We start from the raw sequence: 10,593 nt of genomic DNA, 5'->3' as shown, positions 1-10,593 counted from the left end.
CTTATGAGGGGATCAAAGAGTTTGGACCCCCGCCATCCAATACCTTTGGGTATTGAAGGAGGTCCTACTAAATTTGACCTAGGTCCTTTGCAGGATCTATACACTGAACAATGGCAAGACTCTTACCAAACCGTTCCCTTAACCCCCGACCAGGTAGCCAACATACCTCCATATAGACCGTGGAGATATGAATGGTGAAAATCTTTTATTTTATATAGACAGTAAAATAATGCCAAGACACCACGGAGAAACGATAAGGAAGAATCACCTTCAACATAAGAAACTAGTAATTAAAGTCATTAATACAAAACCATATAAAAAGTGCAAAAGATTAAAAATAAAAAGTATTACACTAAACACTTGTCTTCACCAAGTGATGTAAGAGACTTAGGCAAACATGGCCTTTGATTGTCAAGAACTCTTACGATCAATCTTGGATCCCGAGACGACTCACACACTCTATGATGGACAATGGATGATGGTGGTGGATGATGGTGTTGTGATGGTGGTGGGTGGTGGGTGAAGTGTGAGAGAGGTGGTGTACCAAGGGATGAGTAGCAAGAGCTCCAAACACTCCTATTTATAGGCTGAACAGAAGCTCGGACACGGCCCCGTGCCCGCTAGGCACGGCCCGTGTCCATCTGACACTCTCTCTCTTCATTAATTGTAATTCGCAATTACAATTAATGTGCCTGCAGGAAGTTGACCACGCCCCCGTGTCCGCTGGGCACGGCCCCGTGGTGAGCAGTAGAAGCTTCTATGGGTTTGTCTTTTCTGCTGCTTCTTGGACACGGCCCCGTGCTCGCTGAGCACGGGGCGTGTTCAGTCTTCTGTCTTCTTTGTTTTGCTTGAGAAGATGCTGTCGGGGGGTCGGGCATATCAGTTTTGTTCCTTTTCTGGTATTTACGTTAGATTTTGCTGTCTTTTTGCTTCTTTTGTTATTTTGAGCTCATTTAGTCCTGAAAATACAAAAGGAAGACAAAAGCACACTTTTTCCAACATTAGTACTAAAAAAGGGTTAGTTTTAAGCCACAATTGATGTAATTTATATGTTGCATTTTGTGCATATCAAATACCCCCACACTTGAATCTTTACTTGTCCTCAAGCAAAACTCTTTATAATGTGGCTTTATTCACTCCCAAATGGAATGGGTAGAAGAAAAGGTTTTTGGGCTTGTCATAGAGTGTCGGGAATTCCAAGATTATTTAGGTTTTATTTTTATTTATTTACAATCTTATTCGTCATGATTTATTAAAAACGTTTCATAAGATAAATTATTTATTAGGGCATAACATACCTTTTTAAAATTCCATTTATATACAAGTTCACATACCTCACGGGGGAATCACTCAACACTCGGCCGAAGGTGTATTTTTAGTGAATCACTCGAGAGCGACATGGAACTTACTTCTACCATAAGCTTTCCAAGCAATCAATCCTCCTCCTTTTTAACTGTATACCTTTGTAAATATCAAGAGGACTTTTTGGGTGAAGGGTTAGGCTTGGGCTAAAGGTAGGTGGTTGGGTTAGTGGTTAGTAAAAGGGCGAAAAGCGTAACAAACGTCGGTTTTTGAAATACTTTTTATTTTCACATTTTTATTTTATTTTGATGAACCATTTTTTTTCTCAAACGAAGTTATTTTTGATGAACTTGTTTGTTTGTTTGGTTTCATCAAAATATTATATATATATTTTTTTTCAACATAAGTCATAAGAAAACCGAACGTCGTTACTAAAAGAAAGGGTTAAAAATAAAAAGGTTTAGGTGGGTAAAAAGGGTGATGGTTTTGGGGTAAGAAATGAAAAGGTTTAGGCTCAAAGAGGTTAACTAGAGAGAGTTTGGGTAGGTGGTAAAAAATGAAAAATAATGGTTTAGAATGAAAAAGGGTTAGTCCTAATGCCTCCATCATTTACTTACTTGGGTTTAAGTTGATAAGGACCGGGAATGTATTGTTGTGGCAAGTTCTAGAGTCGTACGAACCAAGCGGCTATTCACACAAGAAACGAAAAATGAGCATTTAGTGTAAAGATATATATTTATATGCTCGATAAAGGCTCAAAACTCACTTTTGTGGGAAAGGACTTTTTATGTGATCAAGTATATATATATTCAAATTTTAACTAAGTTTGTCATGCCTTTTCGTTATTTTCTTATGTTGGTTCTTTTTATCACGACGCTATCGGTTGTAAACTTGTAAAAATATAACCTTGTTAGAACTTGAATTTCCAACTTAAACTTAGACAAGTAAAAAAAAAGAAATTTTTTTTGAAAAAATTTGGGGTGATTAGCGGTTCCAATAGAGTTTTGTGTAAGGCTTGTTATTAGGACTTGCAAAATTCAAGGTTTTAGCATCCCCCCCCCCCCACACTTAAATTACACATTGTCCTCAATGTGTCTCAAAAATAGGTTTCTAGGTTGATTGAATGTGTAAAATGGTGTTAAAAGCAAAATTTTATGTTACTGGCATCCTGGACATGGCCCCGTGGGGACCGGACACGGCCCCGTGTTCAGGTGCCAGCGACAAAAATTAAAGAAAAGAAACAGAAGCCTGGACACAGGGGCGTGTTCAGCGAACACGGCCCGTGTCCAGTTACCTGAACTAGGCAATTTTCTGCAGAGTGTGCAGCACGGAGCTGTTTTGGGCGGACACGGCCCGTGCTGAGCTTACTGTAATGAAGAAATTGTTGTCGGATGGCCCTGTTTTCGCGCATGGGGCTATGTTTCTCGTTTCCCTTGTTATCCTTCACCATCCCGAGTGTGTTTTATTTATCACAACATCAGTTAAACCTTAATACCATCATTTCATTAAGAACCATAGAGAGATACATAGTCCTAGGAAGTTAAAAATAAAGAAGAAATAAAAAGTCCTAAATTAGATAGGTCTAGTGATACATAAAATTATCATAAGGAGTCCTTTTTTCTCATTAAGAACCAAAATTCCGAGAATAAATTCTCGGTATTGTAGTAGGACTCTTGGCCGAGGGTTATCTTCTGATGCGTGCTAGTGTGTATATGTTTTAGGTATATATTTTAAGCCTTTTTAACACTTTTTAGCCAAATTTTAAATTTATAAAACACGATATTTACTAACACTACACACACATATGGGCAAGTGCACCCATCGTGGACGTACTATAGTGTTGATAAGATACCGAGGTCGTCCAAGGACACAAGAGCTTTTAGTACCGGTTTATCCTCAACGTCTAATCAAATCAAAATGTTAGAAAAGATTTTAAAACTAAGAAAATAAAACTAACTAAATGCTGAAAAATAAAAATAAATAAAAACAGATAGACAAGATGAATCACTTGGATCCGACTCGTGTATAGTGTAACCTTTGATTATTTTCGCACTTTTGCACTTGTTTAAGAGATTATCTTAGTTATTGTAGTAGGCCCATCTTTTGAAGGTGACGTTACCCTCAACCCAGTAGTTTGAGTCAGCAAGGATACAATTCTAAAGGGTCGGATTATTGAAAGATAATTAAGTAAGTTATTAATGCAAATTATGGTAGGCCCCTCTTTTGAAAGTGACGTTACCCTCGACTAAGTAGTCTGAGTCAGCAGGGATACAGTCCTAAATAGCCGGGTTATAGTATTAATAGTAGTTTAACTTATGAGGGGGTCAAAGAGTTTGGATCCCCGCCATCCAATACCTTTGGGTATTGAAGGAGATCCTACTAAATTTGACCCAGGTCCCTTGCAGGACCTCTAAACGCTGAACAAGGGCAAGACTCTTACAAAACCGTTCCCTTAACCCCCGACCAGGTAGCCAACATACCTCCATTTAGACCGTGGAGATATGAATGGTGAAAATCTTTTATTTTATATAGACAGTAAAATAATGTCAAGACACCACGGACAAACGATAAGGAAGAATCACCTTCAACATAAGAAACTAGTTATTAAAGTCATTAATACAAAACCAAATAAAAAGTGCAAAAGATTAAAAATAAAAAGTATTACACTAGACACTTATCTTCACCAAGTGATGTAAGAGGCTTAGGCAAACATGGCCTTTGGTTGTCAAGAACTCTTACGATCAATCTTGGATCCCGAGACGACTCACACACTCTATGATGGAAAATGGATGATGGTGGTGGATGATGGTGTTGTGATGGCGTTGGGTGGTGGGTGAAGTGTGAAAGAGGTGGTGTGCCAAGGGATGAGTTGAAATGGCTCCAAGCACTCCTATTTATAGGCTGAACAGAAGCTGGGCACGGCCCCGTGTCCGTCTGACACTCTCTCTCTTCATTAATTTGTAATTCACAATTACAATAAATGCGTCTACAGTACTCTGAACACGCCCCCGTGTCCGTTGGGCACGGCCCCGTAGTGGGCAATAGAAGCTTCTATTAGTTTGTCTTTTCTGCTGCTTCTTGGGCACGGCCTCGTGCTCGCTGAGCACGGGGCGTGTTCAGTCTTCTGCCTTCTTTGTTTTGCTTAGGAGGATGCTGTCGAGGGGTCGGGCAATCCACTTTTGTCCCTTTTCTTGTATTTATGTTAGATTTTGCTGTCTTTTTGCTTCTTTTGTTAATTTGAGCTCATTTAATCCTGAAAATACAAAAGGAAGACAAAAGCACACTTTTTCCAACATTAGTACTAAAAAAGGGTTAGTTTTATGCCACAATTGATATAATTTATATGTTGCATTTTGCACGTATCAAATACCCCCACACTTGAATCTTTGCTTGTCCTCAAGCAAAACTCTTTATAATGTGGCTTTATTCACTCCCAAATGGAATGGGTAGAAGAGAAGGTTTTTGGGCTTGTCCTAGAGTGTCGGGATTTTCCAAGATCGTTTAGGTTTTATTTTTATTTATTTACAATCCTATTCGTCGTGATTTATTAAAAACATTTCATAAGATAAATTATTTATTAAGGCATAACATACCTTTTTTAAAATTCCATTTATATACAAGTTCACGTACCTCACGGGGAAATCACTCACACTCGGCCGAAGCTGTATTTTTAGTGAATCACTCGAGAGCGGCATGGAACTTATTTCTACCATTAGCTTGCCAAGCAATCAATCCTCATCCTTTTTAACTTTATACCTTTGTAAATATCAAGAGGACTTTTTGGGTGAATGGTTAGGCTTGGGCTAAAGGTGGGTGGGTGGTTGGGTTAGTGGTTAGTTGAAAAGGGCGAAAGGCGTAAAAATCGTTGGTTTTCATAAAACATTTTGTTTTTATGACTTTTTATTTTTAATGAAGTATTTATTCAAACAAGCTTTTGTTTGAGAAGCTTTGTTTGTTTATCTCCAACTTCATCATTATTCAATTTTTTTTAAAGGAAGAGTTATACGAAAACCAAGCTTTGTTACTAAAATAAGGGGTTAAAAATGAAAAATGGATTTTGGTAGGTAAAAGGGTTTTGGGTTAAGAAATGAAAAGGTTTAGGCTCAAAGGGGTTAACTAGGGGGAATTTTTTGGTAGGTGAAAAGAAAAATGAAAATAATGGTGTTGAAAGAAAAAGGGTTAGTCCTAATGCCTCCATCATTTACTTACTTGGGTTTAAGTTGGTAAGGACCGGGAATGAATTATCGTGGCAAGTTCTAGAGTTGTAAGAACCAAGCGGCTATTCACACAATGAATTATCGTGGTAAGGACCGGGAATGAATTATCGTGGCTAGTTCTAAGTTGGTAAGGACCGGGAATGAATTATCGTGGTAAGGACCGGAGTGTCGTCCCGATCAGTCAAAAACCCAATTAAACCTAGGTAGCTAGGGTAAGTCGGGTATCGAATCCACGAAGAGCATGTGGTCAGTATCGCACGACCTGTTCGACTAGTTAGACTATTTACAAAAATGTACAATGTGATTATGAAGATTGCTAATTTTTTTATAAGTTTATTTGGTTGGAAAATAAATCGGAGTGACCCGACAATTGGTATTATATAAAACACTTGTGATTAACTAAAATTGCAACTAAATTACTAAATGATTAAAACAAGAAATTAGAGACAAGTTCCACACCCGGTTCGATTATTGCAAGACCTAGGGTTCTACATGTTTTAACTTGATTCAATTGCATATAGTGATTAACGGATTACTATCACGAAGCTTAGGTGCCAATTGCTATCGACGTTATAGACAACGGACCGTAATGCACTTCGTTACCTCGGACATGTAAATCCTAACCTACGATAAGGCATAAGTGCACAAATTCATTTCGCAAAGTCATAACTTTATCATCGTTCGACAATTCACAAATTCAATTCAAATGCACGACAATTATCATAAGTTTCAAATACTAAAAAATTTGTTCACAAAACCAAATTAAAATACAAATGTATAAACCCTAGAAATCTTACAACATCTTCACCGGGGTGAAACCGAAGAGACTAGCCGTTCATGGTCGAAGAGGCGCGATCACCGGAGGATGAATACGAGCACCGAACCATAATCTTGAGTCTTGAAGGAGAGTTAAGGGTTAGGGGTTAGGATTTGAATGGTGGAGAATGGATGAAGATGAAGTGGTGGGTTTTTTTTTTTTTTTTTGATGAATGGGAGTTAAAAGAATAACAAAGTGTAACTCCCCCTTTTACAAAATTGACTTTTTCTCTAAAAAATCCCGTTTTTACCAATCAGCCATTGTGCAGCAGATAATGCAACAATTTCTAGCCTTTAAAAACCTTATATTTTGATTCGTCTCGTCGAGCTACCCCAAATGCATATATTATAAGCCCCTAAACTCATTTTCTAGCTCAGGATAAGCCAAAATGAAGTTTGGACTGTTTCTGGCGCAGAGTTCAACTCAGTTTTGCCTCTTTTTGCATTTTCTTCAATTATGTTCTCTCTAGCATCCGCCCAAAGATTTAGTAATTCTCCAAAATGCACCTTAAACCCGTCAATGACTGCAAAACACAAACCATATCAAAGTAGTGTATTCTAGAAAGTAACTTCGTGTAATTAACCGAAATTAAAACCATTAACCTATGGAATTTTACCAACCCATCATCATCGTCCTCTATTCTCTTCCCAACCCCGAACTTTACTTCATTATCCCCATATTTTAAAGTGAGTGTTCCGTCATTTATGTCCACCACTGCTTGTGCGGTGGCGAGAAATGGTCTCCCTAGTATGAGGGGACTTCGGTGTCTTCTTCCATATCAGGTATGACAAAGTCGGCCGGGTAGACGAAATTGTCGACCTTGACTAGGAGATTTTCAATGACACCTTGCGGGAATTTGATGGATCTATTAGCAAGTTGTATACTCATTTTTGTAGGACTCGTTTTTCCTAGGCCGAGTCTTTTGAACATTGATGCGGGCATGAGGTTAATGCTAGCCCAAGGTCGGCTAGTGCATTACGAACGGGGGAGTCCCCGATCGAGCAAGGAATTGTGAAGCTTCCGGGATCAATTTTCTTTTGGGGTAGTTTGTTGAGTACGAGGGCAGAGCATTCTTCGCCTAAGTTAACTAATCGCAATGTTTCAATTTTCCTTTTATGAGTGAGGAAGTCCCTCATGAACATAGAGTATTTAGGCATTTGGGTTAGGACGTCAATGAAAGGAATGTTGACATGCAATTGTTTTAGTAGACTTTCGAATTTTGCGAATTGCTCATTGGTCTTTTGACAGATTAACCTACCGGGGTACGGAACCGGAGGAGCCTTGGTGGGCTCTGATGGTGGGGAAGTAACCTTCTCTTGATGGGGCGGTGATGTGATCTTCTCAGTAGGCGGTGGCCCTTCCGCGGGACCCACGGTACGGTTCCGTAAGGTGATGAGATGAACTTGCGCCTTTGGGTTTGTTTCGGTATTACTTGGTAACGCTCCTTGCGATCTCTTGGAGAAATTTTGGGCTAGTTGATTTATTTGTTTTTCGATGTTTTGTATACTAGCTTGTTGATTTCTAAAATTTGATTCTAATTGTAGAAACCTATCCGAGTTTTTCTTTTCAGTGTCGGAGATAAGGCGAGATATAGTATCTTCAAGCGTTTCTCGTCCGCCTTGTTGTTGAGGGAAATTTTGTGACTCATTTCTTTGTTGTTGAAAGTTTGTTCGTTGATTTTGTTGGTTACTACTATTGCCGGGTTCTCTCCAACCAAGGTTAGGGTGGTTTCGCCATCCTTGGTTGTAGGTGCCCGTTGGGGGACCCGACAGCCTAGGTCTATTATCAATGTAGTTTACCGATTCTGTTTGATCATCTGTTTCTTTCATACAACTCCAATTTTCATGTGGCCCACCACACCCTTCACAAGCCATAACCGAGACTGTTTTTATCATCTCTAACTTTTTAATTTTAGAAGAAAGGGCCTCCATTTGGGCTTGCAAAGAGGTGCTTTCATCAACCTTATGGGCACCCGGGGCAATAGATTTATTGCCTCGGGGAGTGTGCCACTGGAAGTTGGTTTGAGCAATTTCCTCAATTTGATTATATATTTCATGCGGGCGGCGATTACCTAAAAGTCCCCCGGAGCTAGAGTCAAGTGCTTGTCTTGTGTGTGGCAACAACTCATTATAGAAAGTGGATACTTGTTGCCATATCGCAAGACCGTGATGAGGACACTTTCGCAATAGCTCCTTGAACCTTTCCCAAGTTTCATATAAGGATTCCCCGTCCTGTTGTGAATAGGTATTAATTTCAGTCATTAATTTAGCCGTTTTAGCGGGAGGGAAATACTTATATAGAAATTTTTGGGCTAGTTCATCCCAGGTGTTTACCGATCCAGCTGGGAGGGCGTTAAGCCAAGCCTTTGCTCGGTCTTTTAATGAAAAAGGAAACATTCGGAGGCGGATGGCGTCATTCGATGCTCCATTGATCCGAAAGGTATCACATATTTCTAAGAAATTAGTAATATGTAGATGGGGATCCTCGTCTGCAAGCCCATGGAAGGTTGTAGAGTTTTGAAGCATCTGTATCAAATGCGGCCGAAGTTCGAAGTTATTGGCTTCAACATTCGTTGCATTGATAGCGGCGCCGAGATTACCTACGGTGGGTCGTCGATAATCCATGAGGGTACGTTGGTCCGCCATTGGAAGTGGGTTCCCCGAAACCTTCTCTTGATTTTAGCTTTTAGTCTTTTTCTGAGAAAGTGTTCGGGTTCTTCTAGAGGTTCTTTTATGTCTTTATTAGAACTGGAGCTCATACACTACGTAGAGGTGGCGTCGGGTTCCAAGTCCTGCAACAAAAACAGAAAAGAATGTTGGTCAGAAGGTTCACCACGGCCCCGTGCTCAGTAAACACGGCCCGTGGTCGGAGTTACAATGATTGTTTTTCGGATCCTTGTTACTGGAGAGTTGGACACGGCCCGTGGTCAGCCTTCTGTAACTCGGAAAACTAAAAACTGCCAGTAACACTGGTGGGCACGGCCCGTGTCCGACCAGGCACGGCCCGTGCTAAGCTCTGCAGAAGCTGAAAAACTAGAAAAATCCTAAAAAAATAGAAAGAGAATAAAAAAAATGATTAGGCCGTTGATTCCTAACTTTCTTAAAATCATTGTGTCCCCGGCAACGGCGCCAAAAACTTGATGCGTGCTAGTGTGCGTATGTTTTAGGTATATATTTTAAGCCCTTTTTACACTTTTTAGCCAAATTTTAAATTTATTAAACACGATATTTACAAACACTACACACACATATGGGCAAGTGCACCCATCGTGGACGTAGTATAGTGTTGGTAAGATACCGAGGTCGTCCAAGGACACAAGAGCTTTTAGTACCGGTTTATCCGCAACGTCTAATCAAATCAAAATGTTAGAAAAGATTTTAAAACTAAGAAAATAAAACTAACTAAATGCTTAAAAATAACTAAAAACAGATAGACAAGATGAATCACTTGGATCCGAGTCGTGTATAGTGTAACCTTAGATTATTTTCGCACTTTTGCACTTGTTTAAGAGATTATCTTAGTTATTATAGCAGGCCCCTCTTTTGAAGGTGACGTTACCCTCAACCCAGTAGTTTGAGTCAGCAAGGATACAATCCTAAAGGGTCGGATTATTGAAAGATAATTAATTAAGTAATTAATGCAAATTATGGTAGGCCCCTCTTTTGAAGGTGACGTTACCCTCGACTAAGTAGTCTGAGTCAACAGGGATACAATCCTAAATAGCCGAGTTATAGTATTAATAGTAGTTTAACTTATGAGGGGGTCAAAGAGTTTGGATCCCCGCCATCCAATACCTTTGGGTATGGAAGGAGATCTTACTAAATTTGACCCAGGTCCCTTGCAGGACCTCTAAACGCTGAACAAGGGCAAGACTCTTACAAAACCGTTCCCTTAACCCCCGACCAGGTAGCCAACATACCTCCATATAGACCGTGGAGATATGAATGGTGAAAATCTTTTATTTTATATAGACAGTAAAATAATGTCAAGACACCACGGACAAACGATAAGGAAGAATCACCTTCAACATAAGAAACTAGTTATTAAATTCATTAATACAGAACCAAATAAAAAGTGCAAAAGATTAAAAATAAAAAGTATTACACTAGACACTTGTCTTCACCAAGTGATGTAAGAGGCTTAGGCAAACATGGCATTTGGTTGTCAAGAACTCTTACGATCAATCTTGGATCCCGAGACGACTCACACATTCTATGATGGACAATGGATGATGGTGGTGGATGATGGTGTTGTGAT

At 39.5% G+C, this 10,593-nt stretch overlaps 1 non-coding gene across 1 annotated transcript; it reads left to right on the top strand.

Moving 5' to 3' along the window:
- The first annotated feature begins 8,496 nt into the window (after positions 1-8,496).
- Positions 8,497-8,603, top strand: LOC118485154. The gene has a single exon (XR_004875459.1). It is a non-coding gene; the product is annotated as a small nucleolar RNA R71 (small nucleolar RNA).
- The last annotated feature ends 1,990 nt before the right edge of the window (positions 8,604-10,593 follow it).

The sequence above is a fragment of the Helianthus annuus genome, chromosome 12 (genome assembly GCF_002127325.2).
Source record: "Helianthus annuus cultivar XRQ/B chromosome 12, HanXRQr2.0-SUNRISE, whole genome shotgun sequence".
NCBI classification, from domain to species: domain Eukaryota; kingdom Viridiplantae; phylum Streptophyta; class Magnoliopsida; order Asterales; family Asteraceae; genus Helianthus; species Helianthus annuus.
Note: the sequence above shows the minus strand (reverse complement) of the source record. Positions and strands in the feature narration are given on the sequence as shown.